The sequence below is a fragment of the Chrysoperla carnea genome, chromosome 1, assembly GCF_905475395.1.
Source record: "Chrysoperla carnea chromosome 1, inChrCarn1.1, whole genome shotgun sequence".
Classification (NCBI taxonomy): domain Eukaryota; kingdom Metazoa; phylum Arthropoda; class Insecta; order Neuroptera; family Chrysopidae; genus Chrysoperla; species Chrysoperla carnea.
In genome coordinates this window covers 65,316,583-65,333,809 of record NC_058337.1, presented here as the reverse complement: position 1 = coordinate 65,333,809, position 17,227 = coordinate 65,316,583, and the positions used below count along the sequence as shown (strand labels likewise).

Sequence of the window (17,227 nt, the reverse complement as noted above, 5' to 3'; positions counted from 1 at the left end):
ATTTTATTCGCATTTTGGCCAATTGAATAGCTTTAGCTAACTAATCAATAAAAATTGAGATTTTTAACAGTGTTGAGTTGGGTTAGAGATAGTAAATTTGTTTGATTTTCATGAATATTTTATTCCTATCTCACGTCTATCATATACACGTGTGTCATGACAATACATTACCAAAATAACAAAAATAATTTTGCAAATCAATACCAAAATAATGATAAGATGCTAGCAAATGTTGAAAGAGGTTGAAGTAATTTTTGTTTCATTTTTCAACTCTTGATACGAGTCAATTGCATCCCATTTTTTTGGGTATTTTGTTGACAATGCTTTTCTTTTGACATACTCGGTGAGCAAAAACAAATCGTCGAAAAAAAAAACGAAAATTGGAAAACTTTTCATTCCTACCAAGATTAAATTTTTATGTTCTTCCAACGTCAAACTGTTGTGACGCCACTTCTTGACAGTTTATAGTTACTCTAACGAAATATATCCAAAACAAATTTTTTCTCCAGTGAATATTTATGTCTTAACTGTTATTCGTGAAGAGTTGTTAAAATTCTGAAGTCTATACGTTAAGAATCATGTTTACGATAATTCTATATTTGTTAGTAATTAAAAGCTTTTTGTTGGAGAGTGCTTTCCTGACGAATGAAGTATATCTATTGAAATTTATCTAGTTAGAAAATTATATATATATACTCTATCTATCCACCCACGCCATAACCGATTTACGTCATATGAGCTATATATACTTACAGCTTAGTCTGTTAGAGATGTAATCCTTTAATAATGGACATCCTTCTAATTAATAATCAATTTTAAGTTAAATGTTTATTTAATAGATAAATTTTCATACCAGAAGACCGATAAATATTAATTTATGTAGATAAGAAAAGATTAAAAGCACTATGTATAAGTGCTTTCAAATTAATTTCACATATTCCACAAGTAAAAATTCTGTGAATATTTTTGTCTTTCTTTTCAATGAGCTATCTATAGAATGTAGGCAAGGAAAATGGTGGTCGATTTTTTTTACAGATAATAAAAAATTCTGGGTTTGATCGAATGTCGGTTGCGGGACTTGAAAATATTAATGTAAATTTTTTGTTTTTAAACTAATGTTAGAAGAAAATGTAAAAAAAGTTGAAAAATAAACTTCATTTGTAAAAAACATTTCAACACTTTCTAGTAACCTCAGAATAAAATTATATGATATAATTGTTTATATGTGCCTACGGCCAATATAATGGTATATTATAATAAAAACTTTTCTATGAATATTTTTTCCAATTCATTCCGGTATGATAATATACAGGGTTTTCATTAGTAAAAAAAAAATTTAAATATAAATCAGATACAAAAAATTGTTTCAAACAAAACTTGGATCATTTGAAGGTTCTGTGTTGAATGGTGATTAACTTCATTTTTTCAAATGGAACCCTCTATTTTTTTTAGGTGATTCGTATTTTATAGGGAAAAAACAAAACTTTTAGCTAAATAAAATTTTTTCATGCATATTTTTTGGATTTGAGCAAAAAATAACAAATATTTAATCACGAAATCATTGAGAATTTTTTCAAATTTCTTTCATACATTTTTTGCAAATGTACAGTTAAAAAATACACCCTGTATATTACTTATTGCTCGCTTTGTATATTACTCATTACTCGGCACTCATACTGTCATTAAGAAAATTTTTACCCACCTCATTTAAAACTAACGCGTTATAAAAAAGGTGCAGCATAAATTTTGTGCAATTTGGAAACTAATTTATATAATATTTATCAAAGCTAGACCTTCCGTCACTTCCTGGATAGACTAGTTTCTGTATATTGAAGAGATACGAGGTTTGTGCTAAATGTTTGTTGTGAGAATAACGCCTTTTTGGATCTATAAATACTATTTATTTCTTTATTTCATACATTAGTTTTCAAAGATGAACTGTATTCAGAAATAGAGGAGAAAATTAGCCCCAAAGTAGATACTTCTAAAGAAGTCTGCCTCTATAGTTTAGTTTACTATAGGCTACAGCAATTTTCAATGGGATTCAACCAGCCTTATAACATGAATCTTACATAATTGAAAAAACAATTTAATATAATTGTTTCAAACATTAAAAAATATTTCATTTTCAAAAACGTAAATCTTTAGATCATTAAGACATTAACCTACAGACATCCTTTAGGGGAAAATTATGTGTGGATGACAGAAGTACAAAAAAAAAAATACAAAAAGAATCTTCATATAAAAACATCATTATTCACTTACTATTATTATTTTTATTAATAATAACAATTTTTTTTTAATAATACCACCCAGATGAGTTTTTTGTTTCTAATATAAAAAACCTATTATTTATATTAAAACGACAACAATTCATTTTTTCAATTCAATCTATAATATGATTTAATTAAAAAAAAATCTAACGAAACGATGAGAAAATAATTTATATAGAAAATAAAAAACACATCTCAGTTGACTTCTATATAATATACTCTCAAGGTCAAATACAATTATTTATTTTTATTATTATTATTAAAAAAATATTATTGATGAGTTAAAATAGTAATTAACTTTTTATTTTCAAACGTGAATATATTATAGTTTAATAATAGATTTTATTTCTACAAAATATTATAGTTGGAAATTTAATATTTATTAAAATGTAAAAATGCCAAAACAGATACGTAAACAAGGTACGCAAAGAGTATTTATTTTAGGCAACGAATCGTTCTTATTTTCCTAATTATTGCAATTATAATTTAAATTAAAGATAGAGTAAAACGCAAGGACCAGTAATACGTGAACTTAAAAGTGTAAAGCTATTTCAATGATAATTATTCTATTTAATGGATATTGACCATCCCATGCTTTATAACATTGAATTTTGCGTAACAATTAAAATTATTTCGTACTTTTTTGTTCACATGATAATGAAGCGTGTTTTCTTAGCTTTTTTAAGCCATATTTTTAGTTGGTAATGAAAACCACCGATAATTTTAACCAAGTGTAAGTATCCTTCAATCTCCTTCTTTTAAGTTTGCGCAGAAATCTGACAGCCTTCCAAGAGTTTTGGTAATAAGTAATAAATTTTGGTCTTTGATCATCAATGAATTTAGAAAATAGAGGGTAATGGAATAATAATTAATCATTTTGTTTTACAAACCTAACAAATTTGCAACAAGTGAAATTTTGATTTGTGAACTTACAAGTGATTTAATATGTTCGCTCCCCTTCTGCCAAAATAGTATTGTTATTTTAAAGTAAAGTAATCACCAGGTTTATCCTTTTCGAATACACAATTTACAGAATTAATTCTTATTTGTGCTTTGTTATTGAATTGCTTTGTATGTTAAAAATACTATAAAATTTAAAGTTTTAAAATTAATAACAGATAATGATTTTGCTTATTGCCATGCATTTTGCGACATACCAAAGATAATGATTAATCTCTGGTAGTCAATCATAGGTAATGATCTTTTGAATGCTATTCGATATGTGAATATAAAAAATATAAGCTATATATATTATTTAATATTCTTAGTATCATTAGCTACCTTGTTAAAGGTTCGCTACCTTGACTCTTAAGTAAAGTTTCAATAGCTATTAAAATTTGTAATATGTTCAAAGAGTACATAAATGCATTTTTTTTTATACATTAGATGAACTTATTGTTGCACTAGTTGTAAAAATGTATTCCAAATGCGCAAAAACGTATTAAATGGGTATTAAATACTTATCAGATCAGGTGTTAAATACAATATTGTAATATAATGTATACTATTTGTAACGGGGTGAATCCTCTAAACTGGAAAGAAATCTAATTTCAAGAAAATATGTTCTTTACATGATAGAAAAGCTTGCCCTTAAGAATCAATTTTTATTTAATTATGTAATTTAAAATTAAAAACCCTATGCATATAAGGTGGAAGTGGTAGTAAACTCAGGTCATACTTACCTAAAGTTGCATTGTTACGAGAATCAAAAGCGTGTGTTCAATTTCAGTCCGATAGCTTCAGTAGATGTAGGAGAAATATTGACTGCAGTATTCCAGGACGTACAAGTGAAGTTTAATAATAGCGTTTAAAATGACATATTTATAAAAAAAACTCCAGGCATATAAGTACTCTTACCATACGCAAACGTTCTACAAACTTTATGGTTTTAGGTAATCAGTAGAACTAACAATAAACTATTTATTCTTAACACAGTAAGCACAAAGATATTACTTCGCAAATTCTTAAAAAATACGAGTAAATACCTTCAATCTCACTCTTGTAAGCAACAGGCAACTATTACTGCACGAGAAACTTTTGACATGTATCTAATGATCTTGTAAAAAGTTAACTAAAATGTTCTGTAAATATAAATTTGTTTCGTTCAATGCATTTTTTGCATACAATAACAATTCACCTTGAATTTAAAGCAATTAAAATGTTAATTTTCAGCCTGTTTTCGCTTCGTAGCTGTTTAAAATGCAAGAACGAATAAATAGTTCTAAAAAACAACTATTTTTTATTTATTGATCGCCAAAAGTAAAAAATATCGATTACACTCAAAACGACTGTAGTACAAACAAGATTTACTAGGCTTACAGTGTTAGCTCAATTGATTGTATATTGTGTAAGGTCAATGGGATTTCAAATGTCATACGATGTGGAATGCAACAGATTGTGGTTTTCACAAAACAATACAACATACCTTCATACAAGTAAGAATATGTTTTTTCGTAAAACTATTTTTTGGAAAACAACAATAATATAATAGCATAAATTTTTCGAGAGATCATATTTTAAACCACTAAAAAATAAAATACAATTTTCCAGTAAATTTAATTTTGTTAATAAAATATTTGATAATATTTCAATTATTTGTGAATAAATATTAAATAATATATATGTATGTAACTCGAGGGGTAAATATTAAATAATGATGAACATAAATATATACTTTAAATAATTAAACATACAATGTGTGCAATTCTTGGTTTAAAAATAAACATAATCTTGAAAAATCATTTTTTGAGGAAGCATTAATTCATTTTACTTTTTTAATTTTAAGTTTGCGATCAAATATTAAATTTTTATATGTACAATGAATCTTATAGTGTTTCGGGAAAACTCGAATCCGATCCTTATCCACTGTTTTTATATCTATTGAACTTAAACATAACAAATTTCTAGTGATTTAAATTTAGGAAGGTGTTTAGACAAGAAACAAGTGATTTATAAGCCATTACACTTAGTACAAGGGAATCTCTCAGTCGAATATTCGATTTATTATCCTAAGCCTGTACTGTATAATGGCGCTAAAACTACCCCGTATAATCTCTAAAATGATGAAAGATAACTTTTGGCAAAAATTTTTGAAATCAAATCAAAACTGCAAACCACAAACAAAGTTCAAACACAAGCAATAAAACATGCCTTCGATATGAAAAGGCTGTAGCCTATTTCAAAATTAAAGTAATATTCAGTGACTAAGGAGGAGATTTAATTCAGTCAAATTACAACCGACAGCCATTTCATACAGGAGCAGGTGAGGCTGTTTGAAATCTTATTTGAAATCTGCTAAAGGTTTTCAAGAAAATAAATTATTTTCAAATTATCGTATATGAAAATCTAAAACTTATAAAAGTAATTCTATTTTTGAATTTAAATTGTTAGAATAAAGAATGATAAATCGAACGACATACACATCACAGTCTCAAATAGATATAAAATATTCCAGTTTATTGAATTTTCGAGGGAAACAATTTTGAATATATACATACATAAATATATTTTTGAATAGGTATTTTTTGAAAAGTCAATATTTGTGCAACAGTTTTCTGTATAATATCTTATAAATCTACATAAAATATGTGCCATACATGCCCGATACATATCTATAAAATATATATTTTAAATTTCTAAATAAATTTTGTTCATTCTACTTGTTGCAGTAAATTTTCTTTGTTAATGTATTTATATTTTGTTAATACCTATCGATAATAAGCTTCAATTTCTTTATAATTTTCATTATATTTTTACATTGGTATCTTTGCTATTCGTGTAACTATATTCTTCTGATAACATTTCTGTATTATGGGAGAGAGAGCGGGAAATATGACTTGAAATTTTGCTTAAAAAAATAATAAATCATTTATCTAGCAAATATGTAATAAAAAAAAACATTTTCATATTCGATGAAAACTATTGTAGCAATTTAAAAAGTAATAAATATAAAGCTCTCATAATTGCTAAAGATAAACTTGCTTTTTAGCAGGAACACCCAATATCTTAATAATTATATTTTGTAATTTTGATTTAAGTAAGTTCTGAAACCGATTGAATGGCAAATGATGAATTTTATTACACCCTGTTTAATATCTATTTAACTTTTACTATGATAATTAAAACTAACAGCTTTTGCTCCTCACCCGTTGAAATAAAATACATTTGGGTATTATAAAAATTTGATGAACAACTTAAAATAAACCTACTTCTAAAATACTCCTAAATTCCACAACTAACGATTCTTTAATGAAATGAATGAAGGCAAACTCATATTTATATATATTTATTTAAGTCTTATTTAAATGTAGAATACATTAGGAACTAAATAGAATATTGTAAGATTGTATGTATTATAAATCGGAAGTTTCATTCAACCATATAAATTGGGATTTTGTTGTATATAGTATCATAAATATACTAAAAAAGGTTTGTAAAATATTGAAAGAACAAGGAGGCCTTTTTAAACAAGTGTGTATTAGTTTGAAGTTTTCACGTAACCGAGTGTCTAAATAACCTGAAACTTGGTAAAATTTTGGAGTTCAAAGACACGATAATGACTATAAAATTCAATGAAGAAGGTGAACTTTAATTTATCTTAAATCTTAAAAGTTTCGAAAAACTAAGGCTAAGGTCGCACTAGTGTTGATTTTACGTACACTTTTCTAACAAAAGTTTAAAATAACGTTAAAATAACATTGTGCTGATTGAAGTTCATGTTCTGGAATTAACATTGTCAAAAAATGCCCTTGGTCTAAGAACACATGCTTTTTACAACTAGGCCCAATTTGCCAATAAGCGTGGAGTGTTCTGCATTCACATTCTTATAGTTTTCGCACTTCGCCCACAGTCTGGTTGTAACACAAATATAACCGATAAAATAGAAATCATATTCTTATATGGACATATATTTAACTATTGAAGCATACTACTTGTGTAATCATAACAGTCGCATGTGCTAATAGAATTTGCCCTTAGAGAAAAATATTGTATGCAAAATTAACATTTTTGAAGCTGGAAGTAATTTGTATTATTTGTATTTTAGGAAAAAACTTGCTAGATTTTAGCCTTAATTAAATATGACTAATTTTCTGGCTGATTATAATCATATTTTAAAAATTACTAAATATTTACAGTCCAATTCCTACAAATTTAAATTGAAGCACGGTTACAAGATTTTTTATAAAATTATTGTCACAGTGCTCAATTGTTTTGTAATATTCCAAATTTCAGTCGACAGTTTCGTAAATTTTACAAACGAATTAATGAAGTTATATAGGTCTATTGTTTCTGATTTTAGTAATATAAGTGAATTACTAAAATCAGAAACTATATGCATTGTTTTCTGTTAAGTGTAAACTTCTTACATTTAGTTTGGTTGTAATTTTTTTATTGGTTGACTTCTGTATGTCATGTATATCACATATCAGTTTATTTTGAGAAATTGAAAAACAAATAAATCTTTTTGAATTGAAGCGAAGTATTTAGATACAAAAATTTACTATTATATGACATTTTCCAGATGATCGTATCAACATCTCAATTCTATCGTCGATATTTTACAAACGCTTCGTATATAATATAAAATAGAACAACTTAATGACTTTAAATCCATCTTTGTATAAATACAGATACAATTCAGTCAGTATTTAGTCAGTTATATATGTACTAGCTTGATACCCGCCAACTTCACTGGGATAAAAATTAAAAACCAACGCTTTATAGCCTCCACCTCTCTTCGCCTCACTTATTCATTTTCCATAACATTCGAAGGAATTGTTTTACACAGCTAAAATATTTGCACAATTTTCAATTTTTGTAAGTGTAAAATAGTCATAATTCATTCAGTATATCAGAAAAGAAGGCCATGAACTGTGGGACATTTACTACTATAAATTTTTACAGAAATCTGTAATTTATGGTTTAAAATGATGATCATACATGGAGCAGTAAAATGTCAGAATAAATTTAATTAATTAATTTAATATATCTTTATAAATTATAGCTCATGTGTTATTCTGATGTATGAGCTATATATATTGTTGTACAGTTTCATTCAAATCCAATCGCTTGTTACGCTTTTGCGTGAAAGTTTAACGAACAAACAAACAAACAAGCATCCTTACTTTCACATTTATAATATATAGGGATAGAGATATGTATTTATTTATAATATTCATATATTAAATTCATTTATATTTATATAATGTATGGTATGGTTATTATTTATGAACCTAACCTACCTACTATTTGTTATGTTTTCAACTATTTTAATTTTATATTACATTTTAAGTATGCAGTACCAAAATAAATGTTCAAAACCAAATTTAAGGATATATTTTTACAATAATATTTACTGAAACAAATTAATTGGAGTTAAAACCTTATGAATGTACCAAAATCAAATTAAACTTTCAACTTTTCATGGGAAATTATTTATGGAATAGTTTAACACATATAGGAATAGTCAAACAACAATATAAGTAGTTTTCTTTCACAAAATATTTTCTGATTTGATCAGTGCATAACATATAATAATAATTATTTCACAAACCTTTAATTTCCAAACGCTTCTACATAATAATAAATAGTTTCAATTATGGTCTATCTACTTGTCACCGTGATAGAGCTCTTTATTAATCTTAGTTTGCTAGTAAACTGAATGTACCCAGCGCTTCTACCAAACTAATATTTTAATGTGTATAATTATGTTATTTTTCTTATTTCAAATCGGAAAGATGATCTGTTTTTAGAAGGTTCTTAAAAGGTTGACTATAACATCAGTAGTCGCTTTCTTTGAATATTTTTCAAGGTTTGCTGTATTACACTAAGTTATTAGAATATTGTCAATTTTACTTGTGAACGAAAATATACTTGACGCCAAAATTAACAAAAGAAAAAACTTTACCAACATGCCACTACGGAAAAACTTATTTCATTTAAAAATTTTGAACACTTGTAAGTCTTTTTCAGGAAGATATAAAAAATGATGAATTCCTCTGTTTTGATTTGTCGCTTTACGTAAATTTCTATAAGAGTAAGGATGTTTTTGATCTCTAAAAGTTTTCAGAGTTAAATGCTCTTCATGGATTGCAATGTAGATTTATCATATAATCACTAAAATTTTTGAAAAATATTATTTAAATACTTTTTCCTAGAGAACGAGATGGTATATCAAGGTTTAAAGGAAAATCAAAGTCCTTTTTGAAGAAGAAAATGAAAGCAGAGACTTAAAGCTTTCAACGGAATTTAAAAAATTGGCGTCAAATGTATGTTGTTGTTTTTACTTAGTGTATCTAGTAATATGAGTACTTTAGAAGGACCCCGCACGATTAGGTAAGAAAATGGCTTTCTGTGGAACTTTTTCAAGTCAACCCTAAAATGTTCTTCGGATCGTTCTGATCAAAACCTCAGACGTTACAAACACACATACACACATACAAACAACATACATACTTCACACACTGATCATATACTATAAATATAATATGTATATGTGTAGCTCTCATCTCCCATAGCTCGAAAACTACCCGTGAAAAATTTGTGGCCGGGATAGCTTTTGATCAGAACGATTCGAAGAACATTTTGGAGAAAAGGTCCTTTTTCATACCTTTGCAAATCAAACCATTTCTTATTTACAAATGTATGAGCATAATTAAAGTTGTTCTTAGAGAAATGTGTTGCAAATTCCTGAAAAAGTAAACTTTTCTCTAGTATTATAATACTCTATTGAATAAATCTGTTTGCTAAGATTTAGTTGTAATATATAATATATTTTGGAACACTTTATCACCATAGAACAATTTCTTTCTAATAAAATTTTTGTTTAACTACACAACCGAATTTGTTGATCAAAATGAAAATTTTCATATATTTTCATTATTATTATTAGAAACATTAATATTTTATTATATAAATACCATCTCTGACGCAAATGTTATTTTAATAAATTGGTATTGTAACAGTTTTGAAATATTTATAATATGATGAAAATTTATATTTTTAGTTAGGTACTATTCTAATAATCAATCGTTCATTTATTATAAAATTTATTATTAATGTAATTTTATTAATATTTCTATTTTAATTAATTGCTAGTCAATTTATTGTGGTATGGAAAAATAGTTTAATAAAAAATAATTTTATATTGATTATTTTTCAAATTATTAGTTTTGTTTTATAAGCTGTTTTAATAGATTTAGTAACTTTTTACTGCTATTGGGAAATTTTAAAAACCATGCAATTAATTCAATCACTTACAGATAAGAAACTTGCCGTTTTCTGCAACCGTTTTTTGGGAACGATGATTATATAGTTAGAGAAGAATGATTATATGAATGGAATACTATGAATAAACTTTTCCCTTTGCCCTTGATCTTTCGATTCTATACACATCGTACAATTTACTCTACGCTTTAATTCTCTTGTATATCACAATTCACCTTTTCATCCCACTATTTCGTTTCAATTTCTTAAATATCTTTTGCACTTAGAGCTCGCTGAACTCCCTTATATTATGAATATTTCAAATCAAAAGAAATCTAAGGTTTAATAAAATCAAAATTCAATCCAACAAAATAATTATGTTGATAATATTATTATTAATAATCATTAAATGATTGAAATCAAGTGGAAAAAAAAAGCAAATCACTTACCTCAATAATTTCGAATAAAAAATGTCGAATTCAACAAACCATGATAAGAGAGAACGATAGCCAATTACGTGACATGTCTTAACGTACATTCGAGTATGCTTTCAATATGCAAGCAAACATAAAGACTGTTTAATCAGGTTTTATAAACTGATCAATCCTTAGCCCGTCTAGCTTTTGATACTACCTAAGAATCTACCATAACAACATCTTCTAAACTACCCAATCTTAAGTATATGAATTTAATTACAATTTTGTGCTAAAATTGAAATTTAATATATATATATACTTAAATTTTCAGAAACTTCCGTTGTCCCATATCATATTTGCCCATCTTTAATTCATCAGAAAATTAATACATATTGATACCTTAAGTTGTTTTTGAGTGATACGCGAACGTAGTAAAAACCTTGTATTATTTCACAATAATATATAGTTTATCGTTTTTTTATGTTACTCAAACAAGCAGTGTTGAATGACATCGATGAATTTATGTTTCTGTCTGGAATCACAATTCCCGAAACAATTCATGCTTGTATTTATTTTCTTCAAATTCCTTTTCGAATTTCAATGTGACTGTTACTTCAAGTCTCTTGAGGTAAAAAATTGTTTTTTTCTCTAAGTAAAAATGAAATATATTTATTGCTTTTTATTTATTTTATGGAAAAATAATAATAGAGCGGCACATCATAACAAAAAATTAATGCTGATCGGGCGAAATAGGCCCTTTAGAATTTTAATTATTTGAAAATCACAAAGGTGATTACAGATTTTACACATATACCAATTTTTTATATTCGTGTTGCAACGTTTTCTTTTTGTTTGCTGTATGCAAGAAAATTTATATAGTGATAAACAATTGATAATCATATACTTCCGGTTTATTACCAATAAATTTTTTTTCTGAAACCAATATTGATTGCCTTAGATAGTAGTATTAGAAATTTATAATAATAAATAAATACATCGTGTCTTCTTAAGTTGGCTATATAAACGACCTATCTAAACGAACATTAACATTCCTATCGATCATTTTCAATTTGTGGAACCCTGTGGAACACATTCGATCTCAAAAGTGAATCGCAGATTGTTAATATTTTTGAAAGGAGAGATTTATAAAGAATACTTTTTTTTCGTCAACCTTATAATAAAAATGTTTTCCATATGTAGCATACTTAAGTAGACACCCTGTAGTAAACATCGATGGTATACAGGACGTAGAATAGTTGCAAACATAGAAATCATAATGTTGGAACCAGTTCCCATTTGCGTTAATAAACATGAAATGAAGACACATGTCACAACGGACAAAGGCAAGTATTTAATATGCTAAGAGAGTGTCTGCTATTTTTGAAAGTGTAGAAAATAAGTCATATTGGTTTTCCTTGAAATTAAAGTATTCTCTTTCCAACCCTTTCAAGAAGTGCAAACTGTTTTTTTACTTTTTGAACTAAATTGTTACAAAACGGTCAAATCAGAAAATTCGATTACATATTTTATTGAATGTGAGAAAATGCAAATGATATAAATAAATTTCATCACTTAAAATTTTTAAGAATCATACATAGCACTAGAAAGGCTAATTTATTTAAAAATACTCCTTTTACTTGGATAAAAAATCAATATTTTTATACTATTTATATTTAACACTAATTATATACATCCGTTCAAATTAGATAGAAATTTTCGGAAACTGTTTAATTTATATGTACTTTGTTAGAATCTCCATTTTATTTATACATTTGTTAAAAATTAAACCGGAAGAGAAATGTCAAACAAAATACAAAAATAAATGAGTTTTTTTTCTACAATAATAGATAAGTTACAATAATAATACGATTAATGCTTCTATAATGCATTTATTTCTAAAATATTTCTTGAATAAAAAATATTATGCACAATGCAATGCATTCAATCATAAATTCATTTATAAAATGTCTATTAACATAAGTTTAAAGATATATAATGTATTTAACAAAAGACCAATTTTAACAGATATGTAGATGAACTTAGCTTTTAAAATTGACAAGCCATCAAAAATTCTCATTATCAAATATCCGTGCCAAAATATCCTTCAGTAATCTGAAAGAAAATTGAACAATTCCCACAAGACTAATAACCGGAGGTCTATCCTATATTAGTAAATATGATTTACGTATCCTCTAGATAGGTAACAAATCCATTTAAAGAGCAATACTCATAGAAAACTCCAAACTCATTACCAAAGTCATTAAAATTAAACTGTTTCCTAAAGTAATTTCGCCCCTCTTAACGACTACCTAATGCATTTTATGATGACACCTTCTCAAAAATTTATTTTGCAAATCTTATTCTGTGGTTATTTTATGCCCACGGGCTTTATATATTTCTAAAATTTAAGATTGGTTATTTGCAATTGAAATCTTATTGCATTTTCTTGATCGTCTTTATATTGCCTCAATTATAAAACGTTAACATATATATGAGAAATTTCGATTAAATTTCCGTAGCTCTAAATTTCCATTTTCTGAATAAAATAACATTGGCATAAAGTAGGGTATAATACATTTTGGGTGGGATTCACATATTTGTACCTTTAAAAGACAAAAATTTTTGAATATTCCAGGCGAGAAGACAAATATTAATCCCGCAGGTTTCGACCACAAATAATTATTATTAAATACAAAAAGGTACAAGAAATATCAATTTTTTTTACGCAAACTGGGAATGTAAATTTTGAAAAAAATTCATTTCAAGAATTCAAGTTTTCTTAAACTAAGAAAGGTTCATAAAGTTAAAAAGTAAAAACTATAGAGAGGAAAGAATATTTGCTTCGATTTTCCGAACGATTGCTATGTGTTTAAGTTACTCTACGAATTTGGTATGAAATGGAGTTTAAAAAAATAATTTTTTAGAATTTTTTCTCTAGAATTTTTTCCACTAGAATTCATAATAATTTTTTTTTTATGAGAATATTGATTTTACAAACCCGGAAGTTTAACTTGTATTAAGTATTTATAAGCATCTTTAATAAATTTTGTATGGGACTCCGTTTGTATGGGACTATTATTATTATTATTATTATTATATATATAATTTTATTGCTATAAATACATATTCGATCGATCAATGGATGCATCGAATAAAATGTATGTAGGTACCTATTTATATTTTCAAAAACGTGTGTATATATCATACAAAAAGTAATAACAGGAAATTTCTGTTATAATGATTCACGTTAAATAGAAAACTATAATAATAGGTTGGCTGATAAGTCCCCGGTCTGACACATAGATGGCGTCGCTAGTATTAAATGCATATTATTTTTATATAGTACCAACCTTCAAATGATTCGTGTCAAAATTTGACGTCTGTAAGTCAATTAGTTTGTGAGATAGAGCGTCTTTTGTGAAGCAACTTTTGTTATTGTGAAAAAAATGGAAAAAAAGGAATTTCGTGTTTTGATAAAATACTGTTTTCTGAAGGGAAAAAATACAGTGGAAGCAAAAACTTGGCTTGATAATGAGTTTCCGGACTCTGTATTTTTTCCCTTCAGAAAACAGTATTTTATCAAAACACGAAATTCCATTTTTTCCATTTTTTTCACAATAACAAAAGTTGCTTCACAAAAGACGCTCTATCTCACAAACTAATTGACTTACAGACGTCAAATTTTGACACGAATCATTTGAAGGTTGGTACTATATAAAAATAATATGCATTTAATACTAGCGACGCCATTTATGTGTCAGACCGGGGACTTATCAGCCAACCTTATACTGATATAGTACCTATATCATCAAATATACTGAGTGTTTCAAATTTGATGTGTAACATTCATATCCATTATAAAAGTGCTAGACAAGCAGCGTAGTTCCTTAAAAGTTTAGTTAATTTTCGAAAAATGAATTAAATAAATACGATTCTTTCTTTTATACAGACCAAATTTTTAATTTAATTATCTACTTCTTTATGTTATGAGAATTACTATAACTTGATTCTGCGATTAAATAGAATTTTGAGTTTAATCTGCGCCGAATCTATGGAGTTCTTGAACAAAATTTTAGTTTAAAGTAATGATCTATCTCTTACCAGTTAAAAATTTCAGTTGTAACTGTAACTTGCGTCAACCCCTGGACTTCAAGAACACTGATTGAATTTATACAACTTCTTCACTTCTACAACATTTTTTGTAAAACCATTTTCTCCAAGTTTGTTGCTGTCCCGAAACCTTTTGAGCACCCACTTTATTTTCGGATATGCATAAATAAATTTAACTTTAGTAGAGAAACTAGGGAGTTAAGTACTTAAACTGTTTTGGTGAACTAAACTTTACAAACATACTAAACCTCTCTCGAACAAGTGACATTTGAAGAAATAAATAAAAGCTAGCAGGGTACAAACAGCAAAACTTATCTTATGGACTATATTCGAAATAACATCGAAATTCTATAAATAAATAAAATAAAAAAGTAAATAGACAGTTTAATGGTGGGGGTGCGAGGAAACTATATTAGAAATGATTTTTAGCCTTATATTAAGGATTAAGCTGCTAAACCGTTTTTATTAACATAAAATTGCTATAAAATTTTTACGATACTGAAAAATTTTATTTTAAAAAGAATAGAGTGCTAGATATCTCTTAAATGAGTAATATCACTCATTATCATAAAAGTTATGTATTGGTTTTTAGTCCATAAAAACCATTCAGGATTTCTGGATTCTGGCAGATCCTGTAAAAGTATGTTTATGTAGGAACTTTATTATAAAATTTTTAGGATTCCATCAACACACTATTGAAATAAAATTGTAAGTAATAAGTGCTAAGAACATGGTAAAATGAAATGATAAAAGGGATTTCCAATTTTATAGAAAGTACAAAGCTTTACTATTCTCAGTGTTTCCATGTTCATATTATCAGTTCCCAACATTTAGGAAAACGTTTGATGATTTTATATGAAAATAGAGTTTCATAAAACATGGCAAAGAACTCTTCGATTAAACTGTTCTTATAAAATTATTAAGAGTAGTTTGTCTTACTGCATTGATATTTTGATCAACACAACTTCACACTTGAATTTGATGGAACTTGAAACATCAGATTTTTGTTAATAAAATTTTTATAGTAATGCTTTCTGTCACTCATGCAATGGACAACGTACAAAAAGCTATAATTTGTTGCATTGGAATTCATGCAAAAAGTGAGAATTAACCTCGTCTTCGTAAAAAAAGGATTGTATGAAACTCGTAGGGATAGTTTAATGCCAACTTGAGCAATCAAGAAGGGATACTACTAGAAGGGACGCTATAAGTTTGCTTTTTGTGTGCAGTTGGTAATTTTCCCCCTGCTTCTTACACAATGAATTATTATTTGTAACTCCCGAACTAAAAAAGGGTGTTATAAGTTTGACCGCTATGTGTGTGTGTCTGTCTGTCTGCCTGTGGCTACGATGCCTGTCTGTGACATCTTATCAAAGACACACAGGCAGGCAGGCATTATTATTTTTTTTGGTTTTATTTGAAAAGTAAGTTTAAAGTGTGAATCTATGTTTAGAAAAAGTGTAAGCTATGTTTTAAGTGTGAATTTAGGGTTCCATACCCAAAAAAACTAAAACTTGGGGACGATCTTCCAAATCGGCTCAGTTTAGAAGAGGCTTTAAGGAAAAAAGACAATTTAATGGAGAGTGTTCTCAGATATGTCTCAAATGCGAGTTTAGGGTTTCGTTCCCAAAAAATTTGTCGGGAGATTTTTAAATTTTGTAAATTTCACTTGTGTAACTACGAAATCTTTTATAGTGTGTTTGATATACACTTGACTAATGTTTTTATATATATTTTGAAATGTCATATAGGATATTTATAATAAGATTACAATGACTATTACATTTTGAACTTTTATTGGTTTGTTGCAATCACAGACTTCACTATCTATCGATAATCATAATATCCATCTATCAATACTTATAATACAACATACATATCAACTCCATAACATCTAATATTGTATCAAACTTTTAAGTTACATATAATTGAACGTCATATATTCGTTTTCGTATTTCTTTTTTATTAGACAATTTTGTTCTTTTCATATATATGGGATACAAAAATATGTACATAATTTATACAGGGTATTTCAAAAAATCGCTGGTCGTATTAATTTTTGTTTTCCTTTTAGTTGTTAGAAATAAAAAAGTTAAAACAAACAATTGACTGAGTTAATTGTTAAAATAGCATAAATAAACAGTGTTGATTATTCTATCACATCAGACATATACATATACATGTTACACATACATAACTGATAAAATCCCATGTTAATACATA

The 17,227-nt window shown here is 26.9% G+C and overlaps 1 protein-coding gene across 7 annotated transcripts in view; it reads left to right on the top strand.

Annotated features, from left to right (window-relative positions):
• The window catches only part of LOC123305288 (tensin-1), an 832,583-nt gene that overhangs the window by 560,437 nt on the left and 254,919 nt on the right, over positions 1 to 17,227 (top strand). The gene's annotated exons all lie outside the window — the stretch shown is intronic.